Source organism: Myotis davidii, unplaced genomic scaffold, assembly GCF_000327345.1.
Source record: "Myotis davidii unplaced genomic scaffold, ASM32734v1 scaffold571, whole genome shotgun sequence".
NCBI classification, from domain to species: Eukaryota; Metazoa; Chordata; class Mammalia; order Chiroptera; family Vespertilionidae; genus Myotis; species Myotis davidii.
This window is the reverse complement of record NW_006283136.1, coordinates 603,144-611,728: the sequence shown is the minus strand read 5'-3', so window position 1 is coordinate 611,728 and position 8,585 is coordinate 603,144. Positions and strand designations below refer to the sequence as shown.

The 8,585-nt window shown below is 40.8% G+C and overlaps 1 protein-coding gene across 1 annotated transcript in view; it reads left to right on the top strand.

Moving 5' to 3' along the window:
* The first annotated feature begins 6,132 nt into the window (after positions 1-6,132).
* Positions 6,133-8,585, top strand: part of ACAP2 (ArfGAP with coiled-coil, ankyrin repeat and PH domains 2) — a 91,431-nt gene continuing 88,978 nt past the window's right edge. Inside the window, exon 1 of the mRNA XM_015562384.1 lies at positions 6,133-6,213. The gene's annotated coding sequence lies outside the window, so the exon portion shown is untranslated. The remainder of the gene's footprint in view (positions 6,214-8,585) is intronic.

Genomic DNA, 8,585 nt, shown 5'->3' with positions numbered 1-8,585 from the left:
GGCAGGAGGGCCCACGCCCTGCAGGTGGGGTTCCCCACTGGGGTGCCTGGCCAGTCTGGGTGAGGGGCTGAGGGCTGTTTTCAGGCTGGCGGGTGAGTGAAGCTCCCAGCTGCTCCTTATTTTCTTTTCTTTTTTATTCTGGGCCAGCTTTAGCTCTGGCTCCAGCTCTGAGGCCTCTACTGCTGAAAGCCGGTATCTGGTTTGTTTGTGTTCTATAATTGAAACACTGTATCAACTCCAGCTCTGAGATCCTGGCTGGCTGAAAACAGGTTTCTGGGGTTTTGTTTAGCTTCTATATTTGTAACTATGTTTCAAACTGCAAGCTCAGAGGCTGGCAAGGCAGGCGGGAACATTGCTTTCCTCCATCACTGAAGCAAGCAAGCCTTATCTTAGTTTCAAGCTGCCTGGCTGCCGGTTGCCATCTTGGCTGGCATATTGCCCTGATTAGCCAATGGGAAGGGTAGTGGACGTACGCTAATCACCATGTTTCTCTTTTATTAGATTGGATACACACACACACACACACACTAGGGGCCCAGGGCACAAATTCGTGCACCTTGAAAGGAACTGTGGGCCGCGAGGCTGCGGTGGGCACAGAGGCAGTTCTCGGCCCATCCACCACGCCCCTGCCTGGCCCCTCCTGCCACGGCCCTGGTCCCCTGTCTGCCAGCAGCCCCGCTCCCGCTGCAGCCGCTGCCACTCCCATGCACTGATGGCGCCGGCCCTGCTTGCACCCACTGACAGCATGGAGTGATTGGGGCCTGCGCCAGCAGCAGGTGTGAGCAGGGCTGGCGCTGTCAGCAGGTGTGAGTGATGGCTGCTTCCCCAGTCAACCCTCAGGAGCAGGGGGAGGTGGAGAAGCCCTCAGTGGTGATCAGGGCCAGCAGCCGCCACTTACACCCACTGATAGCGCTGAGCGATCGGGACCAGCGCTGGGCGCCAGCCGTGGATGTGAGTGGCGGCTCTGGCGCCGGCTGCAAGTGCGAGTACCAGGTGGGACTGCGGCATGCGGGAAGAAAGAATTTTTAGTAACCACCAGAGGCTCGCCCCGATGACAGCAACTGGCTCCCTGCCTTGGCCTGGCATCCCTGCTCAACTGCTCCACTCTCCTGCCGCAGCTGATGCCCACCATGTTATGCACTCTGCTGCCTGCTGCCAATGCCTGCCATGTTCCACTCATACCCCCTTGGTGGTCAGCGCACGCCATAGTGACCGATTGTTCAGTTCATTTGTTCGGTTGTTCTGTCTTTCGGTCTATTTGCATATTAGGGTTTTATATATAGATATATAGATATAGATATTATACCTGTAATATCTATATCTCTATATATCTATATATTTTTTTAAATTGATTTCAGAGAGGAAAGGAGAGGGAGAGAGAGATAGAAACATCAATGATGAGAAAGAATCATTGACTGCTGGCTGCCTCCTGAGCCTGCCGCCCGGGCATGTGCCCTTGACTGGAATTGAACCTGGGACCCTTCAGTCCGCAGGCTCACACTCTATCCACTGAGCCAACTGGCTAGGGCTGAAATGCTTTTCTAAACAGCTGCTGTACTTCCATTAAACAGTTCTGACATTCAGCAGTTTGCTAAGGTTTCTTCCAGTTCAAGATTCTGTGATTCTGGGGTTGTTTCTCACTTCCTCTTAAGTTTTTTTTCTCTTTATTATTTTACATTACTAGACTATATTCTCTTAATATAACAAATACTATATCTGGCATGCAGGTGCCATGCCAGTTATAAAACACAGTTAAAATGTAAGGCAAAATTATTTTTATTATGTATTAATATGGATGTTGTTGTTGTTATTGGAAGAAACTGGGAAAGTTGTAGATGTGATTTGTTTAGCAGCCCATGATAGGTCATAGAGAGAACCCTGAAAGGCTCAGTATGTAGTTACTTACCTGCTCTGATTTGCATATATCTTTAGCCTTAAATACCATTTCCAGTGAAAAGGGTAATGGAAAACCATTAAAGGGGGAATATGACAGGTCTTGAATTGTAATTGTTGATAATTTTGTTGGGGCCTCATCCTAGATGTCCCTACCATCTTGCTTCTTTCTCTCATTGTGAGTCTGCTGATAGTTCAGTCTTATTTGAAATACTTGGTCATCCTCACAGTATTATCAGTCACAGAAAACTTTTCTACATAGAAATCTCATTCCCCCCATGAAGTTTATAGTGCTCTTAAATGTATTGCCCATAACTGTGACAGGAATTCTTAGGGAATAGACATGCCTGAGTTTGTTGAGATTGCAATGGAAATGCCTTCCTCCTCAGTCTTTATTTTTCTGGGCCAAGTTGAACGCAACATTATATAGCCTGTAATTTTGCAGGTTTTTTCCTTAACTCTCCTTTTTTCCTCATTAAAGTGATATTACCCCTCTGTAGATGACTGGTACCTTCATTCTAGCTTTACACGCTCTACTGTGAAAACTGAATGGGGCTGTTAAACAGTCATTAGTCACTGTTGATTTATTGATTCCAACATAATAGATAGGCCATCTCTTCTTCCACGGCATAGTAGAAGGATGTTAACTCCCACTGTAATTATAGTGTCATTTTACCTGCTTGAATATGCTAAATAACTCCCTGGTCAAGAAATTCAGGCTGTTAGAGAAGGGCGGATGAAATGGAAACAGCTTTCTAAAGTACTACTGATTTTGTGTGTGTGAGGGAAAAACTATAATTTCCTACCTGCTCAGAATAAAACATTAGACTAGTTTTCCTGTAAATAGCATCACCACAAACACATGGGTACTGAATTGTGCTCTGACTTTAAGACCTTACTGTGGCTACAATGGCTATGGCAACATTAAGTGATAGGAACGTTTTAGCTCCATTGTAATCTTACTAGAGGCCTGATGCACAAAATTGGTGCAAGGGGCTTGGCCCTCGCAGCCCTTGCCGGCCCTTGCAGCTCCTTGCAGTCCCGGTTGACCCTCGCAGCCTCGGCTTCATCCGGAAGAACGTTCGGCTATTTGGTCTAATTAGCATATTAGCTCTTTATTATTAAGACTAGGGGCCCGGTGCACGAAATTCGTGCACTGGGTGTGTGTGTGTGGGGGGGAGTGTCCCTCAGCCCAGCCTGCCCCCTCTCACATACTGGGAGCCCTCAGGCGTTGACCCCCATCACCCTCCAATTGCAGAATCGGCCCCTTGCCCAGGCCTGGGCAGGGGACCCTCATTTCCCCCCATCACTGGTTCTGCCCCCCGCCCAGGCCTGATGCCTCTGGCCCAGGCGTCAGGCCTGGGCAGGGGACCCCCCAGACCCCTCCGATTGCTGGCTCTGCCCCTGGCCCAGGCCTGATGCCTCTGGCCCAGGATTCAGGCCTGGGCAGGGGGGGCTTCACTTTAGGCCCAGGCAAGGGACCCCTAGCTCCTGGGACTGCCAGCTTCGACCGTGCCCAGCTTCCATCGCTGGCTCCACCCCTACTTCCTGCTATCACTGGCCAGGGCGGAAAAGGCACCTGATTCTCCAATCATAGCTGGGGGGCAGGGCAAAGGCCAATCTCAGTTGGCAGTTAATTTGCATGTAGCCCTGATTAGCCAATGAAAAGGATAGCGTCGTACACCAATTACCATTTTTCTCTTTTATTAGTGTAGATGGAACCACCATTGTATATATGGCCTGACATTGATTGGAAGAAAGGTTGTTAGGCTGCATGTGACTGTATATGTTCAGTAGAAACCAACAACTAAATCAAATCTTAAGTTGGTCATTTCAACTAATTAGCTTGAAAGAAGTTGAAGTTTGTGTGAAGCTAAATTATATAAAGTTTAAACAAAGAGTTTTTAAAAAAGTGAAAATTGTGGAGTGTCTTTACTGAGTCAACAAACAAGTTGAATATACTGCTAAGGGAGAAGTGAACAATGATAGAGATATATGTGAGGTGCTTTGGGGGCACAGAAGGGACATGTAATTGAGCCTGAGTGTTTGGGGGAAGAGTTTCTAGGACAGTGATGGTGAACCTATGACACGCGTGTCAGAGGTGACACGCGAACTCATTTTTTTGGTTGATTTCTCTTTGTTAAATGGCATTTAAATATATAAAATAAATATTAAAAATATAAGTCCTTGTTTTACTATGGTTGCAAATATAAAAAAATTTCTATATGTGACACAGCACCAGAGTTAAGTTAGGGTTTTTCAAAATGCTGACATACCGAGCTCAAAAGGTTTGCCATCACTGTTCTAGGAGGACCCACCTCCTAGGAAGGTAATGTCTAAATTTTTTTCTTTTCCCTCTTCATTAGTTTTAAAAATTATTTTAAAATGCATAGTTATTGCAAATATTAAAAGAATCCAGAAATACGAGTAGTAAAAGGTGTAAATCCCTAATTATACACCCTGCTCTCTAATCCCCATTCTCCAAAGTTGTCATTAATAGATTGATGAATATGTTTCCAGATTTTTTCTATGTGTATACCATCAAAGTTTTTCCCCACAAAATTGACCACACACTATGTTTAATTTTGTAACTTGCTCCCCCCACCCCATGTAATAGTCTATAGTATTTTTCCATGTCAGTAGATATATATATCAATCTCATTTAAAAACTTGCTGCCTCACATAATGGTATGGCTATACTACCATTTATTTACTTTCTATTGCTGGACATGTAGTTTTCCAACCTATTATAAACAATGAATATCCTTCTACCAAATTATTTATTTTCTTTTGTGAATTAAGTTTTAAATGATGAGTAGCATATAGTAGGTGAAGAGTATGAGGATTAATGTGAAGGAGAAACATTTTCTGGATTAGGGGAACAACATGTACTTTCAAAAAACGCTGCTGAAGAAAATGACAGACTTAGGGAAGAAGCATTTCTGTTTTTATGAACTCTTGTTTTCCTGAACTATGTGTTAGAGTATCCTATTTTATGGAATAGACATCTATTTACTGAATAATTTATAAATATATAATTTTCTTTGTGAGATTAAAAATATTTTTCAATAAATGTAACGAGTGGAGAAGTGGAATCACAAACTGATAAAAATGACTATTCAGAAGTTTCACAGAAGTTAAATGGATATTTCTGGGAATAGAACTTATATATTAGCTATCTTTCTCATCTTTTTTTGTCTAATTGAGAATTTCTTATCTAGAGTTCAAAATAGTTTTTTGAGTTGCTAGTCTCCACTACTATCCAACTGAGACAAATTTTGTTTAATTAAAAAAGATAATGATTAGGAAGTTGCTAGTTTATCAAGAAGGGATCTGAAAATGGTATATATTGCTTATAGTAGATGAGTTGCATTTTGTTGTATATTACTCTTAACAATAAAATTTTATTATACTTAAAAAGTTTTAGTTGTTGCTGTTCCAAATTTCTAATTTTGAATGTTGCCTGTAGTGTGACATCAAGTACTATAGTATTATATTTTTATCATAATCCTGACAAGTAAGAGTATTTGCTCATTTTTAAAAAATCACATTGGAAATAACAAATATCACATGATCTCACTTATATGTGGAATCCAATGAAGAAAATAAATTGATGAACAAAACAAATCCAGAAACATTGAAACATGCAACAGACTGACATATTTCAGAAGAGTTTAAACAAAGAATTTATATGCATATATACATAGTCCATGGACAAACAATAGTGGAGTAAGGCTTGGGGAGGGGACAGGAGGTAGATGGAGGAGGTCAAGAGTGGGGGGAAGGGGGACATTTGTAATACTTTCAACAATAAAGTTTTAAAAAAATACATTGGAAATAAATGGAACATTAAACAAGGGTGGCATCCTTCTGAGATATTTCTAAAAGTAAAAGATTTTCTTTTTGATTGCCAAGGATGCTTTGCTGTTTGGTTACTTGTTGAATAGAAATTGGAACCTTTGTAAGGCTCAATTTCTAAAATTTCTTACTCATTTAAAAATATATATATGCTAAATAGTTCTAATTAGTTCTATTAATTTGAAAAGTATAAATGCTTTAAGTAAATCAGCCCAATGTGTTCTCTCATTACCTTAAATAATAATTGTATTATTTATTGTATTTCATGATTATGAAATATTTATACTTTATGTGAAGTATAATTTTTAAGCATTTATATCTATTTTTTTACTTAGAGTAATTTTAAGAGTAAAGTATACATTTAAACACATAAAATAACTTATTTTGTATATAATTTTTTTTAGAGCTGCTTTAGAAGAAGTAGAAGGAGATGTGGCAGAATTGGAACTAAAACTTGATAAGGTAAATTTTACTTTTTTAACTTTTAAAACATTCTTATTTTCTATAAATAATAATTTGTGCCCATAATAGTAGATGATTCACATTACTTCTTTAATAATTTGTGCCTATAATAGTAGATGATTCACATTACTTCTTTTATCTCTGTGTGGGTAAATGCTATTTTTATCCCAATTTTACACATGAGGAACTTGAGGCTAGGAACAATAACTAGCTTGTTCAAAATCTAATCGAAGTGCCAGAGCAAGAATTTGAACCGTGTCTGACTTTATTTTATTTTTTTAAAGCTTATTGATTTTAGAGGGAGAGAGGAAGAAAAAAAGAAAGGAAGAAAGAAAGAAAAAAGAAAGGAACATTGATTTGTTGTTCCACTTATTTATGCATTCATCAGTTGATTTTTGTATGTGCTCTGACTGGGGATTGAACGTGCAACCTTGACAATGCTCTAAGCAACAGCTACCCAGCCAGGGCCTCATGTCTGACTTTAAAGCTCACTATATATTCTTTATATTGTTGGAAGTTTGTTCCCTTTGTCGCCATCAAAAAGATTGTAACTATCTTTTTTGATGCTTATAAATTTGTAAGTTCCTGTTTATAAATTTGAGTGTGGCCATGTTCAAATATAAAATAAAATAAAATAAAAACTCATATCCCCCCTCCCCCCATTTTAAATAGTTGTTATTTAAGCAAAATCAGATAGGCTATCACCTTGGGCCAAAAGTAATCATTACCACCTTTAACCATATAATTCACAAGCATTTTTCCTTCCTGAGCTGGTTTTAAACTGAGAGTTGGAGATAACTGTTCCCTGTATCCCCAACTTTTGCCAGAAAACAGAAAAATGTCCAATTTTTTACATAGAAAGATTAAGTTCTCCAGTGGCATTTTAAAAAATATCAACCTATATGCACTTTAGAATATAAAATAACAGTGAATTGTTTAAACTCAAAGACCCATTATTTTGAGAACTTTTTATAGAGACTTGGTCTTTCCACATAGGTATCATTGGGGTTTTTCCTTTAATCTCAGGCTCTTCTGTCATCTTTCAAGCAGCATCTGTAAAATTCCCTCACGCCCATAGACATGCATGCCTCTCATTAGTGTGGCAGCATTATTTAATGAAACTTATAGGGGTAACTTTATTTTAAATGGGGGGCTTGTATATACAAAAGGTATGTATATTGTCATTGTAAAAAAAAAAAGTTAAAATTTTTTCCTTCTTATCAATTGCTTAAAAATTTTTCCGAGCCAATGAGGCTCTTTAAAGAAGTTTCTTCGAAAGAACGGAGACAAAGCCAGGTAACAACTTTTAAATTTAAATGATACCTTTATTGTCGTCAAAAACTCATATTTTTAAAGAACTATTGCCAGAATGCTTAATATATATTTAATAATTAATTTAAGTGGCATATTCTCTGTAAAGGTAAATGTATATTGATTACTATCTTCTATATTAATTATTGATAATCTTGTGTGTTTTTTCGCTTCTACTCAAGAGACATTGTCTGCTATACAATAGGTAGAAATATGAGAATGACTAGTGTATATTGTCATTGTATTTTTTTTTTTTGTAAATTTTTATTTATTTCAGAGAGGAAGGGAGAGGGAGAGAGAAATAGAAACATCAGTGATGAGAGAGGATGATTGATTGGCTGCCTCCTGCATGCCCCCCAACTGAGCATCGAGCCTGCAACCAGGGCATTTGCCCTGACCTGTAATGGAACTGTGACCTCCTGGTTCATAGGTCAGTGCTCAACCACTGAGCCATACCGGTTGGGTGTTTCTGATCTTACATAGCCATTATTCAGTGAAATATTTCTGGAAATAAATTAGATGTATATATTTAAATTACCTTTTTTGAAAATAGTTTCCTATTTATATAATTACTAGAGGCTAGGTGCACGAATTTGTGCACGTTTGGAGTCCCTAGACCTGGCTGGCGATCAGGGCCAATGAGGGCTGGGCAGATCGGAGCCTGCCAGCCAGGGGGAGGGGTGGGGGAGGGACCGTGGGCCAAACTGGGCTTGACGGCCGGGGGGAGGACAGGGTGTGGGAGGTTGGCTGCAGGACCCGAGGAGGGAGCCAGCCCACAGGCCCCCCTAGGAAAGGGGCTGCATCCACTGCCACCCACCCCAGGTCCCCCCCACCCCTCCCACAGGGGCCGAAGGCCCTGGCGGGGTCAGGAGAGGAGGCAACTGTCGCCGGGTTGGGTGCAGAAGGAACGGCCACCGCCACCAGCCAGCTGTGGGAAGTTGGCTGTGGGAGCGCACTGACCACCAGGGGGCAGGTCCTGTGTTGAGCGTCTGCCCCCTGGTGGTCAGTGTGCATCATAGTGACTGGTTGACCGGTCATTCTGGCCGTTCGGTTGTAATGGC